General features: G+C 47.2%; 1 protein-coding gene across 1 annotated transcript in view; it reads right to left on the bottom strand.

Moving 5' to 3' along the window:
* The window catches only part of LOC111161095 (sulfide quinone oxidoreductase), a 50038-nt gene extending 33787 nt beyond the window's left edge, over positions 1–16251 (bottom strand). Inside the window, exon 1 of the mRNA XM_022524581.1 lies at positions 15894–16251. The gene's annotated coding sequence lies outside the window, so the exon portion shown is untranslated. The remainder of the gene's footprint in view (positions 1–15893) is intronic.
* Positions 16252–17615: the final 1364 nt, after the last annotated feature.

The raw sequence follows: 17615 nt of genomic DNA, 5'->3' as shown, positions 1-17615 counted from the left end.
GATAAGAATTTCTGGCATTATCTAAACCAAGTCTATAGCAACAACCAAAAAAAGAAGCAGCAGTCACACAACCTTAACCAGAAGGCAAACAGAAAAGACCAAACTTGACGCTGAAGTCAGCAGAAACAGTATTTCTGCCAACCAAATAACAAGGAAGCATAAATCTAATATGACTTCTTAGTCTCTCAAGAAGATTATCTAAAACATTTACTTATTCAGTTAAGAAATAAGAACTACCAACGAGGGACACCTGGGTGGCTCAGTCAATTAAGCATGGACTCTTGATTTCAGGCTCAGGTCATGACCTCCCGGTTGTGAGATGGAGCCCTCTGATCTCCGTGCTAAGTGTGGAAACTGCTTAGGATTCTCTCCTTCTCTCTCTGCCCCTCCCACACCTAGGGGGTAAAAAGAATTAACTACCAATGATACAGAAGAATGCAGCCACTTTATCTCTACTTTCTTACAAGGTGAAACACACACTTTTAAAAAATAAATAAGGCAAATTTAACTTGCATTTAACAAGTGCATTTAACACATTTTATAATTAATTGATTTCATGATTCTAAGTTAAATAAAAATTCTTCAGTTAATCCTACATCCCTTAAGTGCCTCCTGCAACGTATCAAAATAAATGCTTTGCTCAAAAAAAAAAAAAAAAAAAATTTAAAAAGGGGCACCTGGGTGGCTCAGTGGGTTAAAGCCTCTGCCTTTGGTCCAGGTCATAATCTCAGGGTCCTGGGACTGAGCCCGCATCGGGCTCTCTGCTCTGCAGGGAGCCTGCTTCCTCCTCTCTCTCTGCCTGCCTCTCTGCCCACTTGTGATCTCTGTCAAATAAATAAAATCTTAGTAAGTAAGTAAGTAAGTAAATAAATAAATGCTTTGTTCTATCTGTAGTCTAACTGGCAAATGAAATCCCTGCTGACTGAAAATAAGACCATAACCTAGGCATCTCCTACTTACATCACTGGCAGCTGGCTCCCGCCCGGGGCCAGACAAGTCTTTGGGACCCCTCACCTTTCCACTGCTGGCCCTTCCTGCAAAGGCAGCACCCAGCGCCTGTGTGGAAACATCCCCATGATCAGGGAGCCCCACGGCCCGGATGCGGGGCTCGACTCCAGGACCCTGGGATCATGACCTGAGCTGAAGGCAGACGCTTAACCACTGAGCCACCCAGGCGCTCCTACTCAGGGCCTCTTACTGAAAGCGCCACCAGGCCAGTCAGACTTGCAGTTAACCTTTCAGCGACTTCTGCTCTTGCAGAAAACAGTGGGTCTCTGTACGGTTCACAGCTGTTTTACCTCAAGCCTACACTACACCGGGCAGGGCCCTCCTTGCCTCAGGTTTCAGTAACCACAAAGCCAACTTTTACCTTGTCAGCTGCGTAGAACACCTCCAAAATCAAAGCGGAAAAGAGATAAGGAATAGCCTCCAGCTCTGGCCACCCCCTCTGTTCCTCCCACCCTGCCTCTCCGCCCTCGTCTTCCCTGGGCCAGGCTTACTCTGAGCTGCTCTATCCTGAAGGTCTCGATCCCTGCGGGTCCCAGTCTCTGAGGCACCAGTGAGCCTTGTCTCCTCAGCCCAGGTGGGGCTTTCCCCTAATGCCCCTGTGGTGAGACTCCAGAAAGGCTCCTCCTCCTCCACTAGCTCCTCCCCATTGGGCTTTCTAGGCTTATTTACTTAAATCGGCCCTGTGGCTGTCATTAGTTACAGCTCAACCAAATTACTTCCAGAAGATAGTATTTGATAGGAAAAAGTAGGGAGAAACTGTCACAATGATAATAGCTACATTTACTGAGCATTTACTAGTTCTACTTTATTTTCTCTCAGGGACTCCTTAAAATAGCTTTGTAAAAGGGATGGTAGCATCCCCATTTTAAGATGAAAAAAATGACATTTAGTATAAGGTTGGAGGGCTTTCCTGAGGTTACATCACTAATTTAACCAGGAGAGTTTAATTCAAACTGACTCCTCAACTGAGTTCTCACAGTGTTGGGCCTAAGAGATGATTGGAGGAAAATGCCTACTGGCTAAATTGTATTGATATTCAAATTTAAAGTAACTTCTGCCCCCTGGGAGAGGGGTGGGAGGGAATCTACAAATTGAAAGAAAAAAAAAATTACATTTCTTGGGGAGGGGTGAGATACAATAACAGCACTAATATAATTTTTGAAGAGCCCTTATCTTTTAGAAATACATACTGAGATTCTTAAAAATGAAATGATTTGGAACTTGCTTGAAAATACTACAAGTGGAGTAGGTAGAAGCTTAGAAAACACAAGACTGACCATGAGTTGATAATAATTTGAAGCCAACTATGGATATATAAGGGCATTCTCCATGGTAGGAAAGTGTCCACAATAAAAAAAAAAAAAAATGAAATAACAAAAAACAATGTGTTAGAGTGGGCAGCTCTTTAGTCACTGAAATGGTCAGTTGTGGGCATATTTCAAGTAATAGCAAGATAACAGACATGCGAGGAATAGCAACACCATTACAACCATACTTCCCTCCTGTGTGCCCAGAGCTGTGCCACTCACGGGGCCCACACCTGAGCCCCCCTGAAGGTACTGATGCCACTTTACAGATGGGCAAACCAAGGCTCAGAGAGGCAAGGTGATCTTCCAAAGGTCACACAATGTGTCAGCAGCAAGACTGGAGCCACAATGAGTCATTTATGTGAACAGCAACTTTTTCTGAATGGCCCCTGGAGCACCAATGCAGACGTTCACAGGAACTAGTAAGTCAGAGGACCATTACCCAGCTCGAGATCTGGGACAGCCTCTCTTCTGGGCTGGGCTGGACCTGGAAGGGACGAAGAGTCCTACAACCCCTAGGGGCCCCACCACCATCTCCCAGAGAGGCAGGACTCTACACAAGGATAGATCCAGGTTTTACAGTCATCAAAGCCTAAACATGTAGGGACCGAAATTACAAACACAAAATTAGATATCATAGTTATTATTAACTTTGAATGAGAAAAGAAATCACAATAACTGTCTGGATTCTTGGTGATTCATGACTCTTCTGATAGCTCCCTCAGGCAATTTACCGGAAATACAAGCATAGAAATACTTCCTGGTTGCCACTTGGCTGCCCCACCCCACCCCACCCCCACACCCCCACAGCGCCGTACCCCTGCTAGAACTCCCTGCCCCCACGAGGACCTGGACAAGAGACCAGGCCTGAAGCTTGTGCTTCTGGAGAAATTCACCTCTAGTGCCCACAGCACTCCTTTAAAGCACTCTGCCCACCCACCCACGTCTCTCTCCTTCTACCAGTCCTGAGTTTTGTTAATCCCCCCGCCCCACCCCTTCCCAACATAACATGGCTTGTTTGGACAATCGGAACCTAGATCCTGTGAAACTGGTTCCTCACTGTCCTACGGCAGATTTTTATGTGCTGGGCACTGTGCTGGGCACTGGAGGTAGACACATTATCTTCACTTTACAACCGAAAAAAGTAAGGCTGCAGAAAGACTGGCTATATTCTCAAGGGACACAAAGACAATGAGAAAGAAAGAAAGAAAGAAAGAAAGAAAATAATAAAATAAATAATAATTTTAAAAAATAAAAACAGGATTCAACCAGAAGAGACGGTAAAGAGGGAGGTAGAAAAGGAAAGCAAACATCGTCACTTTCCCTGGCACACGGAGAATACTCCTGGGAATTTGCTCGCACAGCTATAGAGGCTGACAAGTCCCGAGAGCGGCAGTCAGCAAGGGGGAGACCTAGGAGAGCCAATGGTGCAGTTTTCGTCCAAAAGTCAGCAGGCTCGAGACCCAGGAAGAGCTCATGTTGCAGTTTGAGTGTGTAGGCAGGAGAAAACTACCGTCCCAGATCAAGGCAGTCAGGCAGGAAGGATTCTCTCTTGGCGGGAGGGTGAACCTTTTTGTTCTCTTCAGACCCTCAACTGATTGGATGAGGCCACCCACACTGGAAGGGCCATCTGCCTTACAGATTCCTCCAGAGACATCTTCATAGACCGCCCCAGGATACCGTCTGACCAAATGTCTGGGCACGAATTAACTGTCGACTGTCTGACAGTAACCTATAAAATGGCAAGTCCAACTCCGGAAAAACCTCAGGAAGTGGAAATCGTTACTATGACTGGATTAGTATCATTTTGGGATCTCAAGAAAATGCCAAACATTGTCTCATAAATCCTATGGCTCCTTAATATGATCACATCTTAATCTACATGCAAATGAAGGATGCAGTGATTTCTGTGGGAATTATCAATGGCACTGGACTAGACACTTCATGAAGCCTTCCTGGAGATGTTCTGAGTCCTACTATATCCATAATGTTTTTAATTGTATTTTATGATTGTTTGACATATGGGAGCCTTGATAATCCTAGTGAGACTGTCCCTCCAGGGCTAGCTAACCCCTAGAGAGAGTAAATAACTTGTCTGGGAGCACACCTCTGTTATGTAAACCAAACCGTCCACCATACTTCCAACCACTTCCTCCATCTGGCTTTCACACTTCAAAAGGCAATATTCCCATGACCTAATTATCCCCAGGCCAGACATCAGACAAATGGGGTAGCCCCTATACTCCAACGCCCACTAAAATTATTCAAATTAGTCAACCCCAAACCTGGTCAGCCCCTTCCCCTTGCCTCACAGTAACTCCAGTATAGGCTTTGCCCATGTCGTCCCCTCCGTTTCCCCCCCTCCCCCACCATGCTTCCCCATGTGGCCCGATGTGGTAAAACATGCTCCTGTCCCTGAATAAAAGCTGCCTCGTAGTCCTCTCGGGACATGATGGAAGATTCTGTATATTTAGCCAATTTTTTTTTAATTTTTATTTATTTATTTGACAGAGAGAGATCACAGTAGACAGAGGCAGGCAGAGAGAGAGAGAGAGGGAAGCAGGCTCCCTGCTGAGCAGAGAGCCCGATGCAGGACTCGATCCCAGGACCCCGAGATCATGACCTGAGCCGAAGGCAGCGGCTTAACCCACTGAGCCACCCAGGCGCCCTATTTAGCCAGTTTTTTCCTCTGCTCCTTCTCCTTACATCTCCACTCAACAGTCACGTGGCAGGCATTTAAAAAGTAATCTAGGGGCACCTGGGTGGCTCAGTGGGTTAAAGCCTCTGCCTTTGGCTCAGGTCCTGATCCCAGGGTCCTGGGATCAAGCCCCGCATGGGGCTCTCTGCTCAGCAGGAAGCCTGATTCCCTTCCCTTCTCTCTGCCTTCCTCTCTACCTACCTGGGATCTCTGTCTGTCAAATAAATAAATAAAATCTTAAAAAAAAAATTTTTTTTAAGCAATCTAATTACACAAGACTGTGGAATGCTAGAATTATGTGGGTGACTGGACCAAAGTTTTACAACTAAGTAACAGATACAATGTGATTTTCTTAATTTCATAATTACTCCGGAAGACTAGAGGGCTGGACCTTCCTTTCCTTTGTCATACTCTTATTACCTGCTCTACCTAAATGAGCTATCTTCTCCACCAAGGAAAGTGTTTTCACCTCCTTTTTATCCACTTAACCTTGGTAAATAGGAAGTGTCAGCAGTCAGAGGTGCTCAGAAAGGCGTTTCAGGAACGAGTTTCCTACAGGATATAAATACATGTGCATATTTATACCTATGCTAAACATGTCACAATCATACTGTGGCTAAATGTGCACAACCCAAAATCTGCACAAAAGATCTGCAAATTAAATTATATTTAGCTGTGCTAAATGTGTAAGTGTATCTTTATGGAAAGAACAGAGTTACATTAAGTCCACATGCTGCTAAGACTATTTCTACCAGTATTCACTGAGTCTCTGCTACACACAAGGACCTGTGCGGATGGACAGAAATTTCCCCAACCCGTTCCTGCTCCCATTCTCGATCTATTAGCTTTAGGTGCTAAGGGAAGAAGAGCAGATTTGCCAACAAATGCTAATGTAGGCCAAGAATAAGGTGAGGCAAATTTCAGGGGAAATTCTTTTTTAAATATTATAAGATCCAATTTGAATATTGGAGTGTTTAAAATAAGCCATAAAAAAGCTAGGAGAAAATTTAAGTGGACATTTACATCATCAGTGGGTAAGATTAAAAAAAAAGTTCTTAACACAACACCTTAGCATAACAAAAATCAGGTCAATGGTTTGAATATTTAAACATTTTTCAAAACTTCTTTTTTAAAGATTTTTTATTTATTTGGAAGAGAGAGCACACCAGGAAAGGGGAAGAGGGAAAGGGAGGGGTAAAGGGGAGAGATGGAGGGGAGAGGAGGGGATCAACAGCAACTGTGGCCTCGCTTATACATAATTTAGGTTATCCAGAAGATGAAACAGAGACTTTGGAGCTGATGAGACTCAAATTTGATTTTGTACCTTAGTCAGTACTCTGATAGGAGACCTCTTCGGGGACCTTAGAGTGAAGATCTTTTGTATATGGGATAAGAAGGAATCTTTGGGAGCCAGAGTATGAACGGTGTGGCGGGCAGAATAATGCCCCTGCCCGAAGACATCCCCCTCCCAGGAACCTATGAGTATGTTACATTGCAAGCTAAGGGGACTTTGCTGGTGTGATTAAGTTAAGGACCTTGAGATGGGCAAAGTAGCCTGCATAATTCAGGTGGGCCCTCGTATGAATGGGATGGATCCTCGAAAGTGAAGAACCTTTCCCAGCTGTGGTCAGAGGGCAGGCGTGACTCTGGAAGAAAGGTGAGAGAGGTATCAAGCTGCTGGCTATGAAGATGGAGGAAGGGGTCCATGAGCCAAAGATGTGGGCAGCATCTAGAAGCTGGAAAAGAAAAAGGGAAAAACAAAAACAAAACTAGATTTTCCCTTGGAGCTTCTGAAAAGAACGTGGCTCTGCTGGTGCTTTGATTTTCTAGTGAGACGCATGCTGGACTTCTGAACTACTGTACTGTAGGATCGGAAATCTGTATCCTTTAAGTCACTAAGTCCATGGTAATCTGTTAGAGCAGCAGTCGGAAACCGATGCATCACCTTACTCAAGCTTCACAACAATCGCATTAGTTAGGTATTGTTATTCCAATCTACTGTTGCTGAAACTGAGGTTCAGGGATGTTAAGTACATTCTAGTTAAATCTAATAGCTTGGATATAAACCCCAATTTTTTAAAAAAGATTTTATTTATTTATTTGACAAAGAGACAGATCACAAGCAGGCAGAGCAGCAGGCAGAGAGGTGGGGGGAAGCAGGCTCCCTGCTGAGCAGAGAGCTCCATCCCAAGACCCTGAGATCATGACCTAAGCAGAAGGCAGTGGCTTAACCCACTTAGCCACCCAGCCACCCCCTAAACCCAGATTTTTGTTTTTTGTTTTTTTTTTTTAAGATTTTATTTATTTATTTGTCATAGAGAAGCGAGAGCGAACACAGGCAGACAGAGTGGCAGGCAGAGGCAGAGGGAGAAGCAGGCTCCCTGCCAAGCAAGGAGCCCGATGTGGGACTCGATCCCAGGACGCTGGGATCATGACCTGAGCCGAAGGCAGCTGCTTAACCAACTGAGCCACCCAGGCATCCCTAAACCCAGATTTTTGAAAGTCAACCCTAACACTCCTTGCACTAACCCAGAGACGGTGGAAGTGTAGAAAATCAAGGTAGCCCATTTTTGGGCAGCTGTTCCTTCAGAGACAGCCAGAAAGTTTGGTACTATGCTCTTGGCAGACTACAGAAGTTTTCTGCCTGCTACTACCCGCTATCCTGACCATCCCAGGGGATGACCAGAACAGTCCAGTGGGGATAGACATGACCAGAGTCTAGAACCAGAGTCCAAAAGCACCAAGAGGTTTCAATCTCTCTGGGAAAAGAGATGCATCAAAATGCCAGCAAATAACTGAGTGGCCACAAGAAAGTTCCAAGAAAGGCAAGGAAGGTAAACACATTGTATAGAATTGGCTTGAGCTGGAGGGACTAGAGCAGTGTGAGCCAGACTGGACGTTGGGCCATGGCTGAGATCAGGGTATTTCAGGGGGGTATAATCATGGAAGGGGGACAAGGGAGCACCATGTACTCCATTCCCCCTGGAAAGTAAGTTCTATCTGTGCAAGGACCCCATGTGACATGCTCACTGTGTTAGTCTCAGCACCTAGCACAGTGCCTGCCACAATGAGGGTTCTCAGCAATTGTCGAAGCCCATCTAGCCTACTAGAAAATACCATAAACACGGTAGCCTATAAACAGGAATTTATTCCTCACAGTTCTGGAGGCTGGGAAGTCCAGGATCAAGGCACCAGCATAGTCATGTTGATGAAGTTCGAGAACATAGGTGAGGTTCGGTGGGATGAGATCCAGAGCCAATGATCAAGAAAGAATTCTTGAGACATCTTTGGTGCAAAATGGTGGTTTATTAAAGCACAGGGACAGGACCCGTGGGCAGGAAGAGCTGCTGCCCCGGGTTGTGAGGGATGGCAGGTTCTATACCGTGCGGTTGGGAGAAAGTATGGGAAAGGGAGGTTTCAACAGAACTTTCATATGCTAAAGAGGGCCTACAAGGTACCGGTATATGGAGATCTTGCAGAGTTGATCAAGGTTGTCTTTCCCTTTTAGCAAGCCATTAACATCAAGATAGTTGGGAGATTCCTAAATAAAGTCACATGTGTCCCACCCAGAAGTGGTGGGGGTGAGGGGGAGATTGCGAGGTGTCAGACTTTTGCTTTGTCCTCAGCCAGCCTTCTGCTCCCTCATCAGTTTGAGGGCCTTCCCCCACCCCCTTCCCGTGTCCTCACCTGTTAGAATTGGCTCTGGATCTCCCTGGACCCTCATTCGTATAGGCAATAATCCCATTCATGAAGGCCGGTAACTTCATCACCTCCCAAAGATCCCACCAAATAATACCATAACTTTTGGGGCATAGGAGTTCAAAGATGAATTTTGGAGGGAGCACAAACACTCAGACCACAGCAGTCATATTTGCTTTGAAACATGAATTAAACGATGAACAGATTGATGGGAGTTAATTCATTCCAAAAAAATCTACCGAGTGTGGAGAAAAACACAAAGTTCTAGGATGGGTCCCTTCTTGAGCTAGTAAGAGAATGCTGTGCGCAATTCCCACCTCACCCTCTGGGGACAGAACAAAGTGCAGTGTAGTCAAAAGGGGCAGAACACCTTAGGAGTTTTGATGAAAAAGTAATCTATGAAAACATGGTGAAACAGACAGAATCTGAGCAGGAGCAGGCAGGAGTTGACAAGTGGGCATGCTAGGGAAGGGAAGAGCACAAATCAATAAGTCAAAGAGCGCATCTCACTCCAGCCTTCTCTGCCCTGCGCTGAGCCCTGAGAGCTGACCTGGGAGGTTGGTATCAACTGGCCTGCTCCACCGAAAGCCTTAATTCTTATGGGGAGGCCCTCAGCTACAGCTCAGCTCTTTCCTCAGGGCTTTTTGTTGTTTTTTTTAAGATCCTATGACCCTACAATTGCACTACTGGGTATTTACCCCAAAGATACAGATGTAGTGAAAGGAAGGGCCATCTGTACCCCAATGTTCATAGCAGCCATGGCCATGGTCGCCAAACTGTGGAAAGAACCAAGATGCCCTTCAACGGACGAATGGATAAGGATGGAGTACTATGCCTCCATCAGAAAGGATGAATACGCAACTTTTGTATCAACATGGACGGGACTGGAAGAGATTATGCTGAGTGAAATAAGTCAAGCAGAGAGAGTCAATTATTATATGGTCTCACTTATTTGTGGAGCATAACAAATAATATGGAGAACATAGGGAGAGGAGAAGGGAGTTGGGGGGAATTGGAAGGGGAGATGAACCATGAGAGACTATGGACTCTGAAAAATAATCTGAGGGTTTTGAAGGGGCGGGGGGTGGGAGGTTGGGGGAGCCAGGTGGTGGGTATTATGGAGGGCACGTATGACATGGAGCACTGGGTGTGGTGCATAAACAATGAATTCTGTTATGCTGAAAAGAAATTAATTTAAAAAAAAAAGATTTTATGTATTTGAGAAAGAGGGAGAGAGCGAGCATGAGCAGGGGGAGAGGGAGAAGCAGATGCCCCACTGAGCAGGAACCCCCTACGTGGGGCTCAACCCCAGGACCCTGAGATCACGGCCTGAAAACCGACTGAGCCACCCAGGTGCCCCTCTCAGGGTTCTGGTAATCACACCCTCTGCTTTTTCAGGCCTCGAATCAATACAATCACTTCACCACTCCCACTGGTTTCTCTTAACCTTGCCCACACCTTTGTAAACAGTTATTGTATTAAACCCTTCTTAATAACATGTTTGAATGTGCCGACTGTTTCCCAGAGACCCTGGCTGATAAGGCAGAAAGGCCCAGAACCTGTCTGGGCAATGGAAGACCAACCATATTTGGCTGCTGTTCAGAGGAGTAGAAGAGTAAACAAGGAAGAAATATTATAGCCCAATTCTGAAGGGTCACACTAGAGAACTGAGGCTTTCCACCGAAAAATCACCTTTGAGAAGTAACAGAATTGAGGGAATAGTTTTGAGAAAATGAACCTGGTATCAGGGGGCAATTTTTTTTTTTAAGATTTTATTTATTTACTTATTTATTTGAGAGCGTGCAAGCAGGGGGAGGAGCAGAGGAAGGGGGGGGGGGGGGGGACAAGCAGACTCGTGCTCATCACAGAAACTGCCGCAGGGCTCAGTCCCACAACCCTGGGATCACGACCTGAGCGGAAATCAAGAGTTGGATGCCTAACTGACAAACGACCCAGGCGCCCCTCAGGGAGCAATTTAAATAGGGGGAGAATCAAACCAGTCCCCGAAGTCGGTTTTGGAGACGAGTGCAGTGGTCTAGGTGTGAGTGATTAAGGGCCTGATCAGGTACTCATATTAGAAATGCAAATAAAGATTCAGATAAGAATGACGTGGAGGAAAGGGAATGAATTGAGTGAGAGGTGGGAAGGGTACCCTGGGGGAAAAGTCAAAGTTGACACCCAAGAAGCAGAGGAGAGAGGAAGTATATGAAACAGTAAACAGGGCAATCGGGCAGGCGAGGGAAAACCACCTAGAACGAGCATTATGGAACTGTGTACAGGAGGAGGGCAGCCTGCGGCTGATAGGTGTCCCCTGGGAAGAAATAAGATTGGAGAAGCATATGGCACTGAAGTTCAGGCTGGGAGCTTAACCCCAGATGACTGCAATCCCATCTAGGGGTCACAGGTCACAGAGCAACAGTCTGCAGGCCACACACAGACCGGAGCTAACCTCCCCCCAAAACTCCAGAGTCATGGCCTGAGAGCACCAGGCCCACATTCTCACGTGCTGACCCTCGCCTGGAGCTGAGCAGTCACCGGTTCCAGTTCACCCCAGCTCCCCCCAGTCTTGGTTCCTCCTCTGCGTCACCCGCCCCGCCCTGGCCGGCATTTGAATTCATGGCCCCCCCCTCAAACGGCAGTGAGAGCCCTTGGAAGTTCTCAATGCCCGAGATCCCCTGCAGGAAGCACAGAGGATGAACTGGAGCAATTCGGTTGAGTTCAGCATTTCCGAGTGTGTGCTCTGTGCCGAGCGTCAGGCTAGATGCTATGGGGACCGCCACGAAATAGTATGATCTGTCTGTTTTACTAGAAGAGACCGGGAATACAAGCCCTCACTAAGTGGCTGCTTCAGAAACTTAGGCACCAGAGAGGGCCAGGAACAGACAATGCGAACAGAGCTGAAGGCGCAGATACGAAACACAGGCTGGGCGGACTGTGTGTGACACACGGGCTATAGGGGACCGAGGAAGAAGAATATGAGCGACGACCTTGCTCGGGTGGCTCTAATGAAGAGAGGCTGTACGTAACAGTGCTGGATTACTCAGCGCAGAGTCAAGGTCCAAAGCAGGGTGCGAGAGAAGGAAGCCACACCTCGAAAAGGGCAGGGAGCAGTGCTCTGTGAAGACCAATGTCAGCTGCGCCCTTCCTCTTGGCACACGTCCCCTTGAGTAATGGCAGCGCTGTCACCACCTGTGTGTTCGGGAACTGGATTACTATATTGCTAGCAAATAAACAAAATGGAGCAATCTTCGTTTAGGCCTGCAGGGCCACAGCACAACTCTCCAGAGTTGCTATAAAAATCAAATATTTAAATATTTTAACATTAAGTATTAAGCCGTGCAGCAAATGCTCTGGTTGTGGACCAAGAGAAAGTCATCCAGGAAACAAATATCATGTACTGCTCCCTCATGACTCAGGGGTCAGAGCCACACTGGGGCTCATTAGTTCCCTAACTCTTTAAGAACAAAGTGTTAAGAAATGTCTTTAAAGAGTGACTGACAGAGTCATCAGTGAGGAGTTGGCCACAAAACAGCAGTCCCCTTGGCTGCTAAGGAATTTCCGACCAGTTCCCCTTGCCTATACTCATTTTATAATCAAGAAAGCCTTATAATGAGGAATTGACAACTTCAATATATTTCAAGCCATATATTTGCAGAAAATAAAAATTACACTTACAAAAGGAAAATGCTTGCACTCTGACTTCAGACAAGGAAGAAATAAGTCTGTCAACTGGTTTATTTCAACGGAAAGTTAGAGGTTTTGACTGAGCTGTTGGCAGGTGGGGGAATGCCTTGCTTCCCTGCTTGAGTTAGCCAATGGGAATGTGGCCGCACATGTTCTGGTTTATGAGTAATCACCCTTTAGCTCCCCTTCAAGTCCATCATTCACAGTTGGCCTCTAGTCAAGTATACTGCAGGCTTCCTTTCAACGTCTGCATATGCCTATGTGTGTGTGTCCATCCCCAGACTGTAGAACAGGACACACTGGAGATGGAGGCCTGATGTGGGATTAATTTGCTCCCAGTCACACAGCAGGGTCAGCTTAGGCTGAATCTGATAAATGGTCACAGTAAAATTACTCATCAGGCTCGGGAGTGCTGGGCCTCCTGCTCAGTCTCCCATACAAGAAGGCTCTGAAGCGTAGAATTTCATTATGAACAAGGACTGGCCAATTAATCAGGCATATTAGTCCCTGGAATCCAGTGTGTGAGGTCTTAACACAATGAGAAAAGACTCTTCAATTACAAGTTATATATGTTGTTTGAACATGACTGAAGAGACGCCGAACTAAATCCTTTAATGGTTAGAACAGAACGAGGGGTAGGCTAGGTAACAGGTGTGCCAAGTCGCATAAGCTGGTGTCTGTCCTATGTCTAACCCAATGACGCAGTTCCCCATCCTGGTGAAGCTCTGTTTGAGGGTGTGTCAGGAGTCAGGGAGTCAGAAGACTGGGTCCACATTCCAGGCAGTGCCAGCACTGGATAAAGGATTGGACTGGGAGTCTCCAAAAGTCTCTTCCTTTTCGAAACAATGTGATCTTCCAAATGAAGGGGGGAAAGGGAAAGGGAGGTTCACAAGCAGGACTCAAATGGGAATACTTATTCTCCTAACTCCTGAGATTGATCCCAGCTGTGAATTACTGCAGCACAGAATCCCAAAGGTATAACCAGGCTAGCCCCTGGTATCTCTTCCTTTTGTAAGAACATCAGTCATATTGGATTAGGTCCCACCCTATGATCTCATTTAATCTTAATTTCTTTTTTAAGGGCTCTATCTCCAAATACTGTCATATGCCAAGGCCCTGGGGGTTAGGGCTTCAACATAGGAATTTTGAGCAGACACATTCAGTCCATAACACCAGAGTTAGCCCCAGTGCGTTCTAAATTTCCTATTCCTTTCAAAGTTCTCTCCCAATCTTCCAGTCCCCAATTTAGCACTTTTACAAAGTAAACCTCAAGGCTGGCTGGCTAGACTGACTTTTCTTCTTCCTGTTACCATCCACATTTACTGGATTACATAGACTTTAAAGGCTGGGAATTAAGAAGCAACTAGTTAGGAAGCAGCGGGGTGGCTCGCTCGATTAAGCTTTGAGACTTTGGCTCAGGTCATGATCTTGGGGTCCTGGGATGGAGCCCCCCACCTTGGGCTCCCCACTGCATTAGGAATCTGCTTATCTTTTCCCTCTACCTTCCCCTGCTCGTGGGCTCTCTCTTAAATAAATAAGATCTTAAATAAAAAAAAAGACAAGAAAAAGAAGCAATTAGTTGGCTTCAGGCCTAGTCTGGGCAGCTTATAGCAAATTCTTCCCACCACTACTGCTATTTACCAAGTCTTCAGGGGCAGACTTATGTAGTGGGTGGTAGGGCGGGGAAAGGTAAGAAGAAAAGAGGAAAAAGAAATGTGTATCTATGCCCAGAAGTGCCTCATCATGGGTCTGTCTCCATTTCCTATTAGACATTTCCTGTGTTACAACATACGGATTAACAAGTTTAGACACAGTAAAGATGCAAAAGAACTGTTCTGCAGAGGAATGCGGGTTTCCCAACAACACTCAAAATCATTTTCTTGGGCAGAACACCAGCTGCACAGACCCACTCACACGATCTATCAGCCCTGACTGACATCCCAAGCACTCAGCTCCAGATGTGTTTATATATTTGTTTAGCCTGTAAAAAAAAAAAAAAAAAAAAAAAGCCACCCAAATTTTAAATAGTCATATCTCAAACCACCAGCTGTCTCCTCAGTGAATTTTCAGTTTTTTAGATGTAATCATAAGCAACCCTCTCCAACCTGCTTATTCATTCATTCAATAAATGTTTACTGAGTACCTTCCATATACCAGGGCTGGGCATACCAACCATGATGGCCATAAGCGTGAGGGACTAATAAAGGGTATTTATTTCACATCTCTGTGCCAGGTGTGGTGCTAAGTACTTAAACAGATGGGAAGACACAATTATCTCCACCATGCAATGAAAAAGCTAAGGCGGAAAGAAGTTCAAAAGCCAAGGTCAAGGGGCACCTGGGTGGCTCAGTGGGTTAAAGCCTCTGCCTTCGGCTGGGGTCATGATCCCAGGGTCCTGGGATTGAGCCCCGCATCGGGCTCTCTGCTCAGTGGGGAACCTGCTTCCCCTCTCTCTCTGCCTGCCTCTCTGCCTACTTGTGATCTCTGTCTGTCAAATAAATAAATAAAATAAAAAAATAAAAACCACAGGTGTTTTCTTATATCACAGGTGTTGCCTATATCTTGAAATATTGTTTATGCTCATTACTATTCCAAAATTATGGTAGCTAGATCTGCTGCTAGATCTTTAATGCATTAGGTTTTCTTTAAAGCACATATATTACTACATTATAGATTCTTTTAATATTTGATAAGTGCTTTGGAAATAGTTCCCTTTACAATACTTTTATTTTATAGCTTTAAAACTATTGTTTGGGGAAGGCATCCTTACTCTCCCCAGAACGGCCTGCCGAAGGGCTACACGGTACAGAAATGGGTCAGAACCCCGCATTACAGCAAAGAAGCCCAGGCAGGTGCAGAAGCTCTTCTCACTGCGTCTTTGAGCAAGAAGCGAGGCTGGGATTTTCATATTTAACCGCGAGATGAAGAGCAAACGGTAAGAGCCCCAATTCCGCCAGAGGATTCTCTCCTTTCCACCAATTCCCGTTCAGCACTTGACCTAAATGCTATCTCGTTCCAGCCGAAGCTGATTCTTTGAGTGTCCGCCTCAGTCAGACGCTCGGCGTCGGTGGATAAGTGTGCCTCCGGGGCGGGCTGATGTCAACCTCGAATCCCTGAGACTGGGCACTGTGTGCCGCGACGGCGCTAAGGGACATATTCAACAAGTGGAGGGCGTCACCAATTCCCGCATACCAAGCCGCCAAGAAATTCCCACGCACCAAGACCACAGATCCTTGGGTTTCCAACCGCCGCTCGCAGGTTGGCGTCACCGCGCCCCCGAAACCCGACACTCCGGGAAGGAAGCACGAGTCCCCACAGCCAAGTTCCAGACAAGGGCAGCAAGAGCTGCGGGCGTCGCGGGTGGGGAAGGAGCGTGAAGCGACGGTCCGCGCACAGTCCAGGCTGCGTGGGCAGAGCGGGGCCACCAACCAGCCTCCGGGGTGATCTGTCCCCGCCTGGTCCCCTCCCCTGGCCCACGGCCCGAGATGGCCTCTTACCCAGGGGCGAGCGGAGCTTCCGGCCACAGTGTTGGCGCAGCAAGAGGGGCTGCTCCCTGCCCGGGCTCACGGCCTCCGCTGGGGCTCCGCCCGCCCGCCTGCCTGCCCGGCCCCCGGGCGGATGCTAGGGGCGGGGAGAGCGGGGCTTCCCGCAGGAAAGGTCCGGAAAGGTCCTGTCGCTGCCCCGCCTGGCGCCCCAGCCCGAGACCGAGGCCAAGTGCAAACGGCACCGGGTTTTGAGTGCGCCCAGAGGACAGAGCTAGGGACGCGGGTCCAGCCGGCCTGGAACGCTGCGGGCACGCTGCCCCCTACCCCTCGCGCACTCCGGAGGGCTGCCGGCGTCCTCACGCGAGTCAGCGAAGGGCACGGAGGCCACCTGTTACTCCCACCGCCCCTTCCCCCTGCGCCCTCCTGCCCCACCCCCTCTCCCGGCAGGCGCCGCGTAACTGGGAGGGGCGAAGGGGAGGCCGGGCTCTGGATAAAGGTCGGGCAGTTTGGATTAGGTCCTCCTGGGCGTGCTTCTGCCCGGTTCCCAGCGCGTCCCAGGAAAACAGTGACCCCTGCGCACACTTAACAGATAAGGCCACCCTGGCCCAGAGCGGCCCAACGACTCGCTTTGGTAAAGACTGGAGCCTCTCTCTTAGCTCTGGGAGCAGGCTGGGGCCAGCTGGCTTCGGCACTGGCCTTCACACCATCTTCCATCCTTTCATGACTGGACATTTTCAATTGGCTGCTCTCTTCAAGGGGGGGCTGCAAAGTGTGGATGAGCGGGTCTCCACCAAAACAGATCAAGCAGCACCTCTTTATAATAGAGGGTGTCCCAAAAGTCTTACTACAATTTAAACTGCCTGAGACCTTGAAAACTGTAAGATACTGATGAAAGAAGTTGAAGAACACACAAACGGAAAGACAGTTCGTGCTTGTGGATTGAAAGAATTAATGTTAAAATGTCCACACTACCCGAAGCAATGTGTAGGTTCAATGTAATCTTTCCAAACATTTCAATGACATTTTTCCCCACAGAACTAAAACAAACCCTCCTAAAATGTGTATGGAACCACAAGACCCAGAGTATCTAAAGCAATCTTGAGCAAAAAGAACAAAGCTGGAGGCGTCATGCCTCACCTAAGACCCCTCCTTCTTCTTCCAAGACCAGTGACTGTAACATCACACAGCCAGGAAGGGGGCTAAGAGTTTGTGCACTCGCTCCTGCAATCATTCTTTCATATGATGTATACTCCCCAGTCCCCTGCCTGCTAGGTGTCCAGCAAGTGCTGTGCCTGCACCCTGGTTGTACAGTGGACAAAGCAGACTTGGTTCCTACCCACGTGGGCATTGCAAAGTAGTAAAGTGTGCTTGCCTTGATGGGGGTCTAGCACAAACATCACTGAAGGGTGGGAAGATGAAGCTGTTTTTCAGAGCAGAAGAACTAATGTAAATGGAGGGACTTCACCAACTACAGAGGGCTCTATCTCAATCAGCATTCTTGGTTGTGAGCAGGAAACAAGCTCTGGATACCGTATGTAGAAAACGGTTATTAAAGACAGGGGTTCACGGAAGCACCAAAATGATGCGGTAATGGTGGCAGGAGAAGTGGACAGGAATCAAGACAGCTCTGCAGCATCAAAACCCAGAAAGCACAATACCATCTGGTGGCACCAAGAATTTTCCACTGCACTCGCGTGACCCAGATAGAAAGGAAATGAGAATTCAAGTCCTCAG

Source organism: Enhydra lutris, unplaced genomic scaffold, assembly GCF_002288905.1.
Source record: "Enhydra lutris kenyoni isolate GAN:26980312 unplaced genomic scaffold, ASM228890v2 scaffoldscaffold4, whole genome shotgun sequence".
Lineage (NCBI taxonomy): Eukaryota > Metazoa > Chordata > Mammalia > Carnivora > Mustelidae > Enhydra > Enhydra lutris.
The sequence above is the reverse complement of the archived record's forward strand: the minus strand, read 5'-3'. Positions and strand labels throughout refer to the sequence as shown.